The sequence below is a fragment of the Lactuca saligna genome, chromosome 3 (genome assembly GCF_052625555.1).
Source record: "Lactuca saligna cultivar CGN05327 chromosome 3, ASM5262555v1, whole genome shotgun sequence".
NCBI lineage: Eukaryota > Viridiplantae > Streptophyta > Magnoliopsida > Asterales > Asteraceae > Lactuca > Lactuca saligna.
The window spans coordinates 217619759-217638474 of NC_136419.1; positions in this window are offsets into that span (position 1 = coordinate 217619759).

Genomic DNA, 18716 nt, shown 5'->3' on the forward strand with positions numbered 1-18716 from the left:
TTTTGCAATTTTGTCTTATTTATATGTTAAGTCACTGTTAAATTACCATTTTGCCTACATTTTATATTTTCCATCCATTGTTATTTATACTTTATTGATTTTTAGGTTAGATAAAAGTAATTATCTATATTTCAATCCAAAACATGTTCATCACCCAAGACAACTCAACTGACATCCATCACCATCCACGACTTTCGTCCGTCGATGTATGCATACACCTTTGTCGGCGTCCCACCACCTATACCGTCTTCGTATCCATGGATGGAGCTAGACATCCGATAGTCCCTCCATTCTCTCTGCCACTGTCTGTATCATCCATCACCACCGACGTCGCTACCCACCCCCACAATTACTCTCTTCTTCACTACAACGTTCCTCTCCCCAACCCTAGTGCAACTTAAACTTCATCTTCATCTACGACCCTCGAGAGTCTAACCTTTAACACATTGTAGCATCCGGGATTTTCCAGGTATTATTATTATTATTCATCCTAATTGAAGTGTGGAGTGGTTTGGTTTGGGCTTTGACCTTTGGGCCTTGCTAATGGGCTGATGAAGCTGTGTACGCGGCGTCGAGCGTACTCGCGGAAAGGAAGTGCGGAGGCCAAGCACGTATGCCCAGCGTACGTGTGCATCTCTTTAAACCCTAAAATTTAGGGTTTACTCCTTATATAAAGAACATTACCCCTATTTGTTCAGTCTCCCTTCACCCTCATACAGCCTCCACGAAAACCCTAGCCTACTTTTGTGTGTTCTTGTGATTTGGGAAGCTATTTGAGAGTATTTGGTGTAGTTTTGGTGCTTTGGAAGAGAAAGGAACTAGAAGAAGGAGCAAGGATTCACCAAGAGCTTGTAGATCCAGAAGATTAGCACCATTTCTGACTTATTTGAGGTATCAAGTTCCAACCTTGGCCATTATATTCTTAGATTTGTTTTTGGGGGTGTTTAAAGTTACTTTTGGACTCCTTTGTTGACGTTTCTTGCATCTTAATGATTTCATACCATAATAGTTGTCCTTTTGGGCTCTTAGAGGCACTAAGAGTCATAAAAATCAGACCTTGATGGTTAAGCCACAACCATGCAAGTGTTTGTGGGTCTTAAAGTTGTTAAAAGGACCAAAATCATGTTTTTACCCCAACCTTGCATGCAAGCACATAAAGTTCGTGACTTTATGGTTTAGGAGGTCTTAAAGGACCTGGATCTGCATTTTGGACGTAAAAACTTAACGGATTAAGTCATGAATGAAATCCCTAAGAAGCTGGCCAATACGTTCGGCGTACTCCCTGGTATGTCGCGTGTACTTGGTCAACCCCCCATCTTGGTCAAGGCCAGCGTACGTTGGGCGTACGTGCCAAGTACCCTGCGCATACGCATGCATAATGAATGTTTTGGGCTTTTGGGCCTTAAGAAAATGGGCATGGACTTTTAGGCCCCGTGGCCCACTATGAAGTATAATTCTAGACTTGGGAATCTAGAACTTGAGTATTGGGCCTATTGGGCCATGATTGGACCTTTTGAAATTATTATTTATTAGGACTTGGAACTTTTGGGCCCATTTGGGGGTTAAGGCCCAATTCAGATATTAGGAAATTAGTGGGCCCTTAGGGAGTCCTTGATGAGCCATAGGAGTGTTGGACTTAATAAGCTAGAATTGGGACTTATGAATTGTAACACCCGTTTATTTATTAGTTAAATAAATAAGTTAATGAACGAATGGTAGCCTAAAATAAATAAATAATTATGCAGGGTGTTGGGTTCGAGGAGTTAATTGCCACATTTTTAGAAGTCGGGGGTTAAAAGCGTGAGTTTGGGACTCATTTTATAAATATTTATGAAGACAGGGGCTCCGTGGTAATTATTTGAATTTAATTTAAAAGGAAATTAGGTGGAAGGGCTGAATATGTCATGATTAAGATATTGGGGGCTGTTTGGTAAATTTTGTACCTAAATTGTAAAGGTTTTAGAGGGAAGGGTTTAAATGGTAAAATTGGGGTTGAATTCTAAAGAAGATTCTATGGGGAGGGGCCAATTATGTCGTTATGGCAAAATGTTTAAGAGGTATCGGGTATAAAGGGTTATGAAACCTTAACCCTAAGACAAAACCCTCCAGCCGTCACTTATCTCCACTCTTATGCCCCCTCACAGGCACCACCATCATTCTGGATCTCTCCTCCTATCGTTCGTCAACCTGCAGCTGCACCACCCTTCTCGTTTCTGATCAAGCAAAACTGCCAGACGACCCGTTCCGTCCTAGGCCGCCGCCTTTTCTGTCGGGATTGGATGTCATTCAACGTCGTCATTCCTCTCGCTATCGGCAATGACGAGGATGACGAACAAGAATCCTTCTGCTGCTGCTGCTAACGCTCTCCATCATAACCCTTCTCTCAATTCCTTCGTGCGATGCTTCAGTTGGAACGTCCACCGCCGCCCATGCGGCTCATTCTAGCCGCTCCGGTCAACAACCATCACTCCAGGGGGGGCTGTCATGTACATCTCAGTTGACAAGTCGCATGTATGCACGTTCTCTTGTCACTGTTCGATATAGGCGTGTTGTTTGGTCTAAAACCAAGAACAACCACCATGGCAGCCGACCATGGTGGATGCTGCCGTCAACACCATCATTAACCGTCGTCTGCAGCCCTTTCGTTGCCACCAGCCGCCATGGAAGGTGGTTGTGTGCATGTGTGTGTGTTTTGTGTGTGTGCTTGTATTAGTGTGTGTGGTGTGTGTTGGGCTAGCCTGAAAATCAAGAACAACCACCACCACCACCGTAGGGTGGTGGCTGCTGCCATGAACTGCCGTGGATGTGTGTGTTTAGTAGGTTTGTGTGTTTTAATTGAGTTTTAAGCATTGTAAAGTGTATTGTAAAATGTAATAATGAAAGGAAATTGAAAACCACCACCTTAGGGTGGTGGTTGTCGCCACCGGTCACCGTGTCGGGTGGCGGTGTGCCTTGTCTCGTGGTGTTGATTCGTTTGGGGTGCTTGAAACCCTAATGGGCCCAAAGAAGCTCAAATGGGCCCAATGAATCTTAATGGACTCTAATGGACCTAATAAAACCTTAATGGGCTTAATAATATTTTAGTGGGCTTAATAGGCCCAATAAAGCCCTAATTGATCAAAAAGCCCAACAAATTAATAAATGGGCTAGTATTTGGGTTGGAAACCCTAATTAGGGTTTGGAGAACCCTAATGCCATCAAAACCCTAATTTGGGGAATTAGTCGGGACACACGGGAATTATTCAATAACTTGAAATATTAAATAATAAACATTGGCAAGATTAATCTAAGCGATATTGGACTTAATGGATTAAGTCCTTAGAGGAATAATTCCTTAATGGCTTAAGTAGGAAACTTAACCCAATCATCATTTTACGTAAAGCCCTAACTTTCTATTTGGCCTAAATGATTGATATAATAATGGGCCATCCAAAAGCAAATAGTTGAACTAGAATAATTTAATGGGCCTAGGGTAAGGCCCATGTAAGGGGATTGGGCCCAATTTAGAAAATTGGGCCATAGATGGGCCACAGTTTGGGCCTTAATGATTATATGATGTTGGGCCTTAGAATAAGACCATGTATAGGCCTGGGCCCAATTTGGAAAATTGGGCCATATGTTGGGCTTTGATTCCTAGTTGGTTTTGGGCCTATGGATTGGGCCTTGGGCTGAAATAAGCCAAGCCTGGGGTAATGTAGTAATTATCCAAGTATGTATTATGGTTATGTGTTGGGACCTAATTATTAATTAGGTGTTGTTTTGGTGTGACAGTCCGGAAATCTATCATCCAACAGCTGGGGTTGAGTAAGCGGGACTTCAGCAAGTGTGGGATGTTGGATTAGTGTCTAAGTCCATAACTATTTTGGTATGTACTTGACCCGATGGTGCATGGTCCTTTTGGGTTGCCTTCACCAAAGCAACTTGATAGGATGAATTATGGAGAGAGATGATTAATTATGATTTGTTAATATATTATGAGAATAATATAATAAATGAGAAATCATATTGTTTAATTAATATTAGTCAAGAATTAATAAAAATTAATTTTGTGGTTAAAAGACATTAACGAAATAAAAGGGACTAGAACTGTCAATTGTGTGATAGTTGAATATTGGGCTAATGGACTCCATAGAGGATGGAGTGGATGAATTCTATGGGGAAACCCATTAGAAATCGTCCAAGGCCTCTAAGGAGGGAGTTCATGGGTTGCTTAGGGCCTAAGCAGTCAAATTAGGGTTTCCTTGTTAGATAACCCTAATAGCTCCACTATTTAAGGACCCCTAGGGCACCAAAAACGTGGCCAACTAATTCCTTAGGGTTTCTACACGTTTTTGGGTGCCTCCTCTCTTATTCTCTTCATCCAAGTTGCTCTTGGTGTTTGTGACTCCATTAGAGGTGAAACATTTAAGGCACTAAGCTTTCTGAAGCCAAGGATTGATTGTTATTGCTACATAACAATTAAGGTAAGATCTAAACTCCAATCTTATGTTAATATGATTAATTGTATGCTAGATCTAGGTTTTATAGCTTTGGATATTCAATTGCATGTTCATTAGACAAACTAGATCCAAAAGCTATTAGGGTTTGCATGTACACCAAAAGTTGTTTGTTTGATGTATTTGATGGTATTGTGGATTATCCTTGCTTAAAATTGGAAATTTAGGGTTTCTGGGGCTGAACTCGCCGAGTCCTTAGATGAACTCGCCGAGTCCATGCCTGACTCGACGAGTCAGCTGGTCAGAAAGAGGGAAAATCGGGATTTTGTGCTTTTTTGGCTGTGGGATAGTTACCAAAACGTTTTTTATTGATATAAATCAGATTTTTATGATATTGGATGATTATCTTTGCCAAAATTAAAGATAACTTCATATTAGTTAAATAATTATTTCCTTATATGATTAAATTTAATCATTTGAATTATTTGGTGAATTATCTTGCAAGAATTTGGACTAGGTCAAATTAGATAACCATCAATTAATTGTTAATTGCCTTATTTGAATTTTGTGATCTAGAATATTCTTGATAAAGTTTGGAAATGTTTCAAAACTTGCCCTCAAGTTTTGGAATTTAAAAGTTGATTAAAAGTTTAATTAAGAAATGTTAAATTCTAAAACCCTAGTATTGTTTTGAAAAGTTCAAATCACACTCTTATGGTTTTATTAATTAGTTAAAGTGTATAATTAAAAGATATTTAATAAACCCATAAAGTTTTGGTTTACATTTAATTAAATTAAAAGTATAATTTATTAAATCAGACAACCTAGTATTTTAAAAGTGTAAAATACACCCTATACTATATATAACATTAAAAGTCTAGTATTATATACGTATGAGTAAACAGTCTGTCTTACCGTTAGTAACCCTCATTCACGAAGCTGGTCTGTAAGGGGTGTTTAAGGAAATTGCCTATAAAATGGCGATTGAATGAGTATCCACTCTTACCCACCACACTCTTGACCAGTGGAGGGTCGTTAGCCGAACGGGTATGATAAGACAGAAACCTTCCATTATAAATATAATGAATTACAAAAGTTGTTGGATTAGTGTCTAAGTCCATAACTATTTTGGTATGTACTTGACCCGTTGGTGCATGGTCCTTTTGGGTTGCCTTCACCAAAGCAACTTGATTGGAGAAATAAATAAAGAGAGAAAGGTTATTATGATTTATTAATATGTTATAAGAATAATATATTAAAGGAGAAATCATATTTGTTTAATTAATATTGGTCAATAGTTAATTAGGAATTAATTTTGTGATCAAGTGTAATTAATTAAACTAGAGGGGCTGATTTGTAATTATTTGATAGTTACAAAATAAGGTAAGGATTATCTTATTATTAGGGTGAACGAATTTAAGGTGATAAGGCCTTAGAATTCGACTATGATAAGGATTCAAGGATTATCTTATGGGTTGCTTTGTGGATAAGCAACTAGATAAGGATAATGACTGAAACCCTATCTCTACACCTATATAAAGACCCCAAGGCTCATGAATTCGTGTATCCCTTCCCAAGGAGTCCTAAGGACGAATTCTAACCTCTCTCCTCTCTCTTTATACCTTCTCCATTTTCTCTTGGTGTTTGTAAGCCATTAGAGGAGTGACACTTGTGACTCTAAGCATTCCAAAGTCAATTCAAGGTGGAATTAGGATTGTTATTGCTATATAACAATCAAGGTATGTTCTTAAACCCATTCATATGTTAATATCGATTTCATATACTAGAATTAGGGTTTATAGTCTTGGATTCAAAGCATGTACAATAGAGAAACCTAGATCCAAGCATTAGGGTTTGTATGAGCACATAAGATGTCTTATGACCAAAACCCATCAAAAGTAACTAAATGCTTTTACAAAATTCCCAATCTTAGTTACTTTAGGCAAAAGTGAATTGATGCAATTCCATGAAATTACACTTTGTGCCCTTGCGAAGACGTTAGTGGAGCGTGTATGGTTAACCGGCACACTAAATGGTTCTAAGCGAAGGTAGCAAAGGGTGACTCATTGTTTGTCATAGTTCGGTGGAGCGTGTGTGGTTAACCGTCACATCGAATAGGTGACTGTAACATTGGGGGCCCCATGTAAGTTTGCATGGTTATTCACACCCTGTTTTGTCATCCTCGGCATCCCAGTCACAAATCGAGTGGCATATCAAGATTTAAACATGCCATTGAAAAGTTTAATGAATCTCAAAAGATCTAGGAATTTTCAATAGATTTAAAACTTAAATTTCTTTTTCGTTTTTCATGGTGGAAATTGGTAAATCGTCATTTACCTACCTTCAAATATTCTGCAACTGGATTACGACATCCCTCTGCTAGGTTGTAGAGTATTGTGTTGGATCCTAGCCTCGATGTTTAATTTGGGTGTCACATTGAGGATTCTAATCAACTTAACTTGAATTTTCTCCCATTTTTGAAGATGTCAAAGTATGACAACTATGGTCCTCCCAAATCCCATGGAACAGGCTTTCCACATGAAGATGATATTCCACGATTCGATCGGGGAACAAGAGATCATGCTTCACTTCCCCCACCTCCTCCAATTATTCTCCCTAACCCACAAGTTTGAAGGCTTGAAAAAAATTCAAGCTCACTCAAGCCCTTTTGGCAAGTAAACATGGGAAACATGTGTGTGTACACGTCTTAGAGATGAAGTCACACATTGATAGGTTAAGGATGTTGGGTGTCGAGATTTCAGGTAAGTTAGCTATTGATTGGGTTCTTCAGTCACTTCTTGAATCATATAGTGAGTTCGTTAGAGAGTACTATATGATAGATCATGACGTGACCCTCATTGATTTGACCTATTTGCTTATAGCTGCTGAATTAGCAATGATTTGGCGAGCTGCTTGAGCAAATTTGTCTGGTGAATCAAACTCCCAAACTTCAATGGACATTGAAAATGGTGACATTGGAGATCCAGAAAAGGTAAATTATGATATAGTTCCTTGTGCCATTTCAAAAGAGTCCATTTTCTTTTATTGCCAAGAGAAGGGGCATTAGAGATGAAACTGTCCTATTTACCTAAGAGATCTAAGAGATGGGAGAGTCAAAATGTATGGCTCTACTTTAGGTAAAATCCATTAACTAACTCTTTTAAGTTCCTATTCTAGATTCTTGATACATGATGTGATAAGATTACATTTTGATGTTTTGTAGGATCGAAGAAAAGAAAGGAAGGTTAAGGGAAGAAGTGAGCTAAATTTAATCGTGAAGAAATGGATTTCGAACGCATTGCTTCAGAATTAGATTCTTAAGCTACTACTTGGAGTTAGAATAGATTGCTTAGGAATATGTAAAAACATAGTTTTTCAGTTGAATTGCACTGTAAGGACAAATTTTTCCACAGTAAAATAAATTTTGATTCTATATTATTTATTTATCCTTGCAATGGCGTGTATGAAAAAATTGATGTTTGTAAGTTTCTATTATTAGCAATAATGGATTTGATTCTTAATTATGTTATTTGCGTAAAGGTTAAGAATTTACCAAATAGGGAAAGTTTCTCATCGTCCAAGTTTCAATTGGACAAAAACTTGGAATCATACAACTTGGTTGCATGATGAACGAAAAATTTCATATTTGGAAATTAGACTAATTCGTTGACAAAGTGTCAAGTGAAGGACTAAGAGATCGAGTACACAAGGTTATGTATTGATCTAGTCCACCACTAGTAACAAAGATATTCGTCATGCTTTACTAAGGTTAAGTAAATATTATTATACTTATGAGATTAAGTGTAATTCTCAGTTGATTGAAAGAGTTTCAATAAATAGCGGAACGAATAAAGAAGAATCAACTAGGCAGAAAGATAAAAGTTTCTCTATTCTAAGAAGAAGGGAGAGTACATTTTATTATGTTTTATGATAGGTCTTAATGATTAAGAACCATATCTCAATTTATCCTCTAAGTGAGTCTTAGTACAATTGTATGTCTAAGAAGAGGAATCAAAAATTGAAGAAATGGTTAAATCAAGAAGTCAATCATACTTCGTTCCAAAAATAAGTCTCAGAGTTAAGATTGTGAATTGAGTGACAAGTCTCAAGAAGGTTTATAACATTCATCAAATGTGAAATTTGGAAAAGGTTTTCTTATTCTTGCACATTTGAAATTGGAAAGTTGTGATGTCTTGGATAAGACAAAGACCAACTAGGACCAATTTTGTGAAGTGTTTTGTCTTAATAAAAGCTACACTAACTCTTGAATATTTGTTTGTCAAGAAATGTTTATTGACAAGAGAATCTTATATGTCAAGGAGTCAGTGAGAGTCTCAATGGTCTTGAAAGGTTTCAAAACAAATCAAGAATAAACCTTATCGATCATCACTAGCACACGACTTGAGGTTTATAAGCTATCGTGTTGACGTTATTTTGTTTCTGTGCCATTCCAATTGAGTTAATTATGCATGTGAGTTTTATGAGTTCTCATTTGAATGCATAAAAGGCAAGCACCTTGATCAATGAAAAGTACATTGATAGGAAAGTGTGAGCTGCTTAACTACTTGGAAGACATCGTGGGCACCCGTGTTACCATAAGGCAAAAGATTAAGATTGAGAAAGTTCGGTCAATAAGAGTTTGGATTTGTCGCAAACTCTGGTTTTGGAAAATTCGCCGAGTCCATAGCTAGAGGCTAGACTCGCCGAGTCCATAGCTGAACTCGCCGAGTCCAGGGTGACTCGACGAGTCCAGGCTTGACTCGACGAGTCAAGTCATCAGATAATGCTTATCTTGGGATTTCTTGCTGTTTTTGCATATGGATAGTTACCTTATCATGTTAGATCAATATTAATCCGATTATATGATATATTTGACTATATTTTTGATCTAAATGAAGATATTTATCAATTAATAAGATAATTGTTTCCTTATAAGATAATTGATTAATTATTTTGAGTAAATTGATAAATTGTTTTGCAAGAAATCATTAAACAAATCAAATATGGATAATTTTGTAATTAAATGTTAGTTTAGATTATTTGTTATTTGATCCTTGTTGTTATGAAAAGTTTCATATTTTGCCCTTTAGGTTTTATAGTTTAAATTTGAACCCAAAAGTTTTGTTGTTTTAAAATTTAAATAGTTAAAACCCTAATGTTTTGAAAAAGGTTTCAAAACTTGCCCTCGTGGGGCCTACAGCCTATCCGGACCGCTCGCTGGGCCTTCGAAATAACCGGTCCGCCCTGGGTATGTTGGCCTACAGCACAAAGCAGGTCCCGCCTCAACCCAACCCGAGTCAAACAGTCATGTGCACATAAACATACAATCATATAACAATTCACATTCTATCAAACCGATCTAGCAGATCACGTAACACGACATACTCTAAGCAGGATATCGACCTAACCGATCACTAGCATAGCATCACCCTATATACCAAGATACCGACCTTAACCAGATCTCTAACAAATACCATCCTAACTTTCAGGATGCAAACATAGTAAAACAGCAACATAACAACAATACCCGGATTACAATCCGATAAAGGGCCGGCCTTGGTGCCTTAGACCCTGTTGATATAGTGAGGATAACTTACCTTGCAACTGCTAACTAAAAAGATAAGATCACGCTACTCCAATCTCCGACATGAACTCCACCCCTGATAAATCTGAAAGACTAAACCCAATAAATACCACAAAATACCAAAATGTCCTTAGAAGTCAACTGGTCAACTCTTGATGAAAGTCAAAGTCAAACTCAACCTTCTAGATGACTCTACTCGCCGAGTCAGCCTGCTGACTCGCCGAGTCCCCCAACACTGAAAGGACCCATCTCAACTCACTGAGTCATCCCTTGACTCACCGATTCTTAGCTTAACCAGGAAAGGCTAAGACCTCAAGACCAGACTCGCCGAGTCCAAGAACAAACTCGTCAAGTCCCATGCTATCTTCAACCAACTCGCCGAGTTGTTCTTCCAACTCGTCGAGTTCCTGCCCACCTTCAAGCTACTCGCCGAGTACACCCTTGTGACTTGCTAAGTACCACTAGCTCTTAACCTATACAGAAGCCTTCCATGCCATGCAATCGATCCAAAACGTAGATCTACCCTTCTACAACCCATCCATCACGTAAAGTGGCAAACTTTACGTGAATCCAAAGAGATCTAGGCATTTTACACTCTAGGGCTAGGGTTTGGGACAAGATGACTTCACCAAACACTCAAGAACAGGGACTTTAATGCACTCTAGACCTTCTCCATTCCAGATCTGAGGTAACAACCTCAGATCTAACCTTCAAACTCGAAATACTACAAGCTAAACTTTCCACACATTCAAAGATGATGAATCTATATGAATATCAGCCCAAGAAACGAAGTAATACCTAAAAAATGAAGCCCAACAGAAGAGAAATCTGATTCTTAGCAAAGCCCCTTGCTCCAAGCCTCCTATCTCTCCAAGATCTCCTCCAAAATCTCTTCTCCAAGGTTCAAATGCCCTCAAATCACTCACAAACACACCTTAGGGTTTTCTGGACTTTAAGAGAGGGTAAAGAGGCTGGGGAGAGGGTATAATGTCCTTTATATAGGGCTCATACCCCGAAATTAGGGTTTTCTTCACTCAGCGCCTACTCGCCGAGTCCAGCCTCCGACTCGCCGAGTTGGCCACTCAACACGCGACCAGAGTCGCGACCCTACTCGCCGAGTTGCCCTTTCATATTTCCACCTTGAATCCTGAACTTGCACTCCTAAACTCGGGATGTTAGAATTCTCCCCCACTTAAATTAGGCTTCGTCCTCGAAGCCTGCGGCAACACAACTCCAGAACTACTCTCGCAATGCACCTCCTAGCATTAACCAGACCAGATTCCTCAAAACACAACCATCGAAACCCGAAACCCAACTTTCTCTTTTCTTGCGGTGTCCTGACCACCGCTTCAAGCCGGCCACCGGCCTCATCCTCTGATAACCACACTTATCAATCGAGTACCACTCCATGATACTTCACTTGCTCCAACACAACAATCACTTGGCTCATACGAGCTATAAATACCTTGAACCATCGGAATCCCGATCTGAGTCCAACTTTATGCACTCCAGGTTGACAGAAGGACACATCCTTCAGTCTCAGAGCAACTCCCATGAGTTATTCTCCTCAATCTCATACCCTTGTCGGACTGGTTCTAACATCCTCGGGTTGGGAAAACCCGATGTACAGACGACACCTCCAAACATCCCCAAGGATGAATTACCATTATATGCACAAATCCTTGATCAAAATCAAGCTAGGATCCAAGACTCCATCCCTGCATCCCTTACAAGCCTCTTGACCTTACACCCTCGAAATTTCTTCCGTGACCTCGGCAGACATCCAAACCGGATGTGATTCCATACCACCGCCGCACACATGTTGCGCAATAACCATAATTGGAACATCCCAATCGTAACTTCGCACTACGGTTTTCACTTTCGTGACTTACATTCCCTCTCAGACCTACATTCTTTTCCTTTTTCCTTACCAAGGAGATCCACTTGGCTGCCTTGACACTACCACAAGTGCCAAGGTGCTCACTCAATACTACACCATCTCCTTATGGCATAACCGTTATCCCATGCACCACACATACTCTGAATCCACTCGCGAAGACTCTCAAGTCCATGCTCGACTTCCCATCATGATCAATACCCAGGGACAGTCCTTCTAACGCTAACATATCACGACATACTCAATCCATTTCCTCAAACCGATCTAACGACACAAGCAGAGTCTTTAGCATGACTGGACCGCCTTACCAGGCCTTCAGCCAAATTGGACCACTCTCAGAACCTTCAGCAGATCTGGGCCGCCCTCCGGGGACTTCAGCCTGGTTGGACCGTTCTCCGAGCCTTCAGCCTGACTGGTACGTCTACCGACCTTCAGTCTATCCGAACCGCTCAACTAGCAATCAACATTCCGAGTTACTCCTTCGGAAAACTCCTCCCATGCATACTGTTCTAGCCCTCTAGGGGTTCCAAACTCTACCTCCATCCCATATACTCAGTCCCGGCCTGATCCCAGGCCTTCCACAATCAATCACCCTTGGTCTGTATCCCGCCCCTCACACTTGCCACTTACTCATACCAGCCTATGCTTTTGGCTGACCGAAACACTATTGAGTCCCACACAGCTAAACAGACTCTCATGCTCACCGATCTTCCGGAGAATTCTCTAATTCTCCCCCACTTGAGCACTAACTATCAACCACCAGTCGCTATCACCGACCTCCCTCAACAACCTTTCACGACACATACTCTTACATGCGAACCGATTCCTACTAACACGAGCAACCTTCACCAATCGCATATCAATACTGATCATCCCGGGCACGAAAGGAACTCGATCTTCAGCTAACCACTCCTCAGACTGCAAATGCCACTCGATATTCGGACCAAAAACCCGATTCCTACTAATAACCCTCATGAATGATAACCAACGAAATTCCCAACACTATACCCATAACCATGCCATAACCCTCAAAAATCAAAGAATACAATACCGAAAACCAAACAACGAGACTAGCAGATAAACGATACTCCACAATAATCATAAAATAATAATAGACATCAAGAAGAAACATACCCGCAGCTGCATCCGGCACTGCCCTGTCCTCCTCCGCTGTAAGCTGGAAAGCACGACCCTGAGCCCTTGGGGGCTCCGCTCCACCCTGACCTCCACCCGTGATCCTCAAAGTGGCCGGTGTTGGAGCCTGCACCGGTCCCGCAACAAGCTGCGGACAGTTGACCCTCAAGTGCCCAACTTGATGACAATGATTACAGATCCTCAAATCCCGACCTGGGGCTGCCTGCCGACAATCCCTTGCATAGTGCCCCTCCTTTCCCCACTTGCAGCATGCACCACCGGACCTACAAACTCCGGTGTGACCCTTCCCACACTTCCTACAAGTGTGGTTGCTCTGATCCCCCAATCTAGAATCAACGGTCTTAGACCGTTTCGGCGCCGGCTGCGACTGCACCGGAGCCTGCCTCTGCTCTCGCAACTGCAACTCAATCTCTAACTCACGCCGCCTGGCGGCCTCCTGCAACTCTAACAAGGTCTTGCACCTCTGCGTAGACACGAACTGCCTGATATCCATCTTGAGGATACTCAGATATCGGGGCATCTGAGCCTGCTCTGAAGCAAACTCAGGGCAAAACATCGCCTTCTCAGTGAACATCCTGGTGATCTCCGTCACCGACTCCGAATCCTGCTTCAGCTCAAGGAACTCCTTAGCCAATCTCTCCCTCTCAACCCGCGAAACATAACGAGTGCTAAACATCTCTCGGAACTGATCCCATGAAACTGCAGCCCTCTGTGCATCCGAATATGACCCCGTGGTCAATCTCCACCAATCCTTTGCCCCAAGCTCAACAGGTTCAGAGCACACCTCACCCTCTGATCAGTAGGGCATGAACACGTGAAGAAACATCCTTCCACGTCTGACAACCATCTCATAGCAACAATCGGGTCCTGAACTCCATCAAAGGTAGGGCGCTTCGTATTATCGAAGTCCCGATACTGGAAACCTCTACCAGCTCCTCCCCCTGCCGTTGCTACAGCCGATGTAGCTGCCGCGGCAGTCGTCTCTGTGAGAGCCGCATAATGCTCATCAAAATACTCAACCATGGCGGTCTTGATCGACCCAAACAGTTCCGATAGCTCAGCCCAGAACAACGCAGCAACCTCATCATGTAGGATCTCACGAATCCTAGCATCCAACTCGCCTATACTCATCTGACCAATAACCTCGAGCGGTCTGACCCACCCTGACCTCCCTCTCCTGCTCCCGATCCTGACTCGGATCCGCTCCGAGCATGCCTCGTGACCACAATACTAAAAAACACCACAAGATCTCAGATACTTCCCACTAACCCGGGAACCAACTCCCAACTCAACCCTAGAGGTCATGGTTTCCCTGATACGCGTATGGGTCCTGTGCTTTCAGTAGTACGGGCCCATACTACCTTCCACACCTACCCATATTTGTATGAAGTACTACAACAACACCCTAGTGACAAATATACACAACAAGCGCTCAATCCTCACTCCTAGAGGAACACTGGAAATCTCATACACAGGGAAACCCTAGGCTAGTAGGCATCATAAAACAGGCAACATTATCATGAAATCCTGAAGATCCCTAGCCTAGTACTAGCATGCTGTTCTATCAAAGCTCGAAAACAAATATCATGTATGGTATTTTGGAGTCACTTACTGGCTCCGGCTGATCGTACCTCCGCGTCCTCCTTTTACTTAATTTGAAAACCATTTTAAATTCTCTTTTAAAAACTCTCCCTGATTTGAGACTGGATTCACACGAATGTTCCTCCAATTCACTCAAACCAAGGCTCTGATATCAACTTGTAATTACCAAAAATTTCAACACATTTTAACTTTTCAAAAACAACCTAATTTAATAATGTTATTACAGAAAGGTTTTCAGTACATTTATTATCAGAGTATTCCCAGAACCATAACATAAATCATAAACATGAGGAGCGGCACGATCACGCTTTAGTATACTTGGTATTATTGAATTCTCCCTGGTCACATGGTGTAAGTATAGTAGAGTGCCTTATAGAGAGAGATAATGTGGTATACTTGGTATTAGTGAACTCTTATGCTTTAGTATGATATTCTTTTAGTATAATAAGTAGAGTGCTCCCTTATACTTGCATTAACTTGTAATATTAACAGTTATGGTGTGTATAATAGTAATAGAGGTAACTAGTAGTAGCCTTAACTATACCTATTATAGTTAAATAGAGTATGTGAATTTCTGCTTCTGATCAACAATAGTAATGAATAAGATAAAAACATTCATATCTACACAAATATATATAATATATAATTAAGAATTCAACGATAGTCGGACGGACAACCAATACCCTAAAACCACATCAAACAAGAACAGGAAGTAAGGCCAGCTATCGATCCTAAGTCCTTCAAGTCTTATTTATATAAACTTATTAATGTAGATATATTTTTAAAAAGAAAAGTAGTTGGAACATAGTTTTGAAAATAGTTTAACAATAGTTTAACCTTAAAGACACATTGGATAATTTGTTAAAACAGTTTTATTGACAAGTATCTAAAATTGTAAAGTAATCCCTTTTTGATGATAGATTGTAAATCACATATGATTTGATAATAAAACATGTAGTAATGTACTTGTATCCCCCCCCCCCCCCCCCCTAAAACATGTAAAAACATTTAAAAGGTTCATTACGGGGTATGAACTCACCAGACTAGAAATGTGTCGCCTAGGATGTTTAAACGTCGAATCGAGGCTTGAAAACGTGTGAGGCTCCTATGTAATATTAAATGATACACAATAATATCTAATTAGATTTAAATCACTAATTAATAGAGGATATGCATTTCTAGTCGCGAAAACACTTCAATTCAAGTGTTTGGAGTGACCCAGGTGACATGTATGGACATGTATGGTTTGGATAAGGAGTTTACTCTTCAAGAGTAAACTCTTTAGAGAGATTTCGGCCCTAAACACCTCATACCCATGAGTTTATGGCTGTAAACTCATGGATGAGGTTCTTGAGTGCTAAATGGCCTTTTACCAATTGAGGGATGATGCTAGGTTTTGTTCTAAGGCATTGGAAACGGACTAATTCAAATATATGGACCATTTGATGAGTTTACGGTAGTAAACTATGAGTTTATGGCCGTAAAGTCTCACCCACACATTCATTATGTGTTTTGAAGGCCATAGGTTAATCATAAGTGGTTCTACTCATTTTTACAAGTCAAGGGGTGAGTTTAGGGCACCATTTAACCCTTTTATAGGAGTTTATGGCCCAGTAACCCATGTATGAGGGGTTTACGGCCGTGAACTCCTTATGGATTTGTTTTAATCAAGTTTAAGGTCCCTAACTTGTTGGTGGTTTCTTCTAGAATTTATTCCAAGGCTTATGAGGTGTGTAAGTGGCATTTTAACACTCAAATATGAGTTTACTCTCCATGAAGGTGATTTTACGGCCCAAGCATGTTCTTGGGCAGTAAACTCATGTTTACTCTTCAAAAATTCATTTCAAGGTGTTCTAAGTCCAGTATATTAAGTCATATAGCCATATCTAAGCTCCAAAGGTCGATTGGAAGGGTTTAAAGGCTCAAAAACCCCTTATATGTGTTTTTACGGCCCAAGCATGTTCCAGGGACGTAAATACATGAAAATGGTCCTAATTGATTGTTTAACCACAAATTTAAAGGTCTAAGATGCTAATCTATGATTTAGGGAAGTTACCTTAGTGATTTGAAGCTTGAAAAGTGTGATTTTTGGACCTAAATCTTGGATTGAGGAGAGAGGTTAGAGAGAGAGAGAGAGAGTGAAAAAGTGTTCAAATGAGGCTTAAACCCCTTTATATATGGTTTGGATTTGAGACACGGTGGAATTCTACCCGATACTGATGTTAACCGAGGCTTTTGGTCGTACCCGATTAAGTTGTCGTCACCCGATGTGGTCAAAACTAAAGTTTTTCTAATTACTAGTTTGAGATGTTTTCTTGTGTTTCTAACATGTTTGGATACTTACAAAGTCAAAATAAAAGTCTTAATTTAATTGACCTAATCCAAAAATGAATACGGAATAATTCGCTTAAGACGAGTTTTACGGACGGAACGGGTTGTAGCGATGGAACAATTTCAGGTTGTCACATTATCCCCCCCCACTCATTAGAGGGAATTTCGTCCCAAAATTCGAGTTCAATCTATAATGTTATTACAAGATAATTAATCGAAAAATGGGGATACTTAAGCTTCATTTGATCCTCGCGTTCCCAAGTGAATTCTTGCCCTCGCTTGGCGTTCCATCAAACTTTCACAATCGAAATGCGTCTTAGTTTCGTTCGTTTGACCTCTCGATCTATGATTTCCAAAGGTTCTTCCACAAAGTTGAGGTTTTTGTTGATCTCGATCTCGTCTAGTGGGATCACCAGGGTTTCGTCAGATAAGCACTTTTTCAGGTTCGAGACATGGAAGGTAGAGTGTATGTTGGTTAGCTTGTGGGGTAGGTTGAGTTTGTAAGCTATGGGGCCGATTCTAGCGAGAATCTCAAAAGGCCCTATATACCTTGGGTTCAGCTTTCCACGCTTTCCAAAGTGTATCGTGCCCTTCCAGGGTGAGACTATCAACAGGACTCGATCTCCCACCTGGAATTCCAAAGGTTTTCGTCGTTTGTCTGCGTAGCTTTTCTGTCGGTTCCTAGCGGCTTTTAATCGTTCGCGAATCTGTACAATCTTCTCGGTCATTTCTCGGATGATTTCCGCACCCGTGAGAACGCTGTCAGGAAATTGTTCTTTAGCTAACTGAGTGTCACCCACCTCAGCTCATCACAGAGGGGATCTGCACTTCCGGCCGTAGAGGGCTTCAAATGGAGCTGCCTTGATGCTCGTATGATAACTGTTGTTGTAGGAAAACTCCACAAGGGGTAAGTGTGTATCCCATGCCTTACCAAAGTCAATCACACAGGTTTGCAGCATATCCTCTAAGGTTTGGATCGTCCTCTCACTTTGTTCGTTAATCTGTGGATGGTAGGCTGTACTCATGTCCAACCTCGTCCCTAAGGCGCTTTGCAGTGATTGCCAAAATCTTGAAGTAAACCTACTATCTCTATCCAAGATAATAGATACAGGGACACCATGCAGTCGAACTATCTCCTTAATGTATGTTCTTGTGAGTTTCTCCATCTTGCCTGTTTCTTTGATGGGTAGGAAGTGCACGGAGTTGGTCAACCTATTAATGATGACCCATATGGTATCTAACCCACCTGTTGTCTTGGGTAGCTTAGTTATGAAGTCCATAGTGATCCATTCCCACTTCCACTCCGGTATCTCTGGTTGCTGTAGAAGACCTGATGGCTTCTGATATTCGACCTTGACCTTTGGATAGGTAAGGCATTTACTCACGAAGTTAGCAATCTCTGCTTTCATATTAGGCCACCAGTATAGCTTTTTGAGATCCAGATACATATTATCTGAACCTGGGTGAACGGAGTATCGAGTGTTGTGTGCTTTCTTCATGACCAAGTCTCTGAAACCACCGTGGCGTGGGGTCCAGATTCGGTCAATGAGATAATAGGCTCCATCAACCTTGACCTCCAAGTTCTTATCCATTCCACGTAGGGATTCTCCTGCCACATTCTCAAGCTTTAAAGCTTCAAGCTGAGCCTCCTTAACCTGTGCAGATAGATGTGAACGGATAGTCATTGTTAGTGACTTGACTCTTCGGCCAG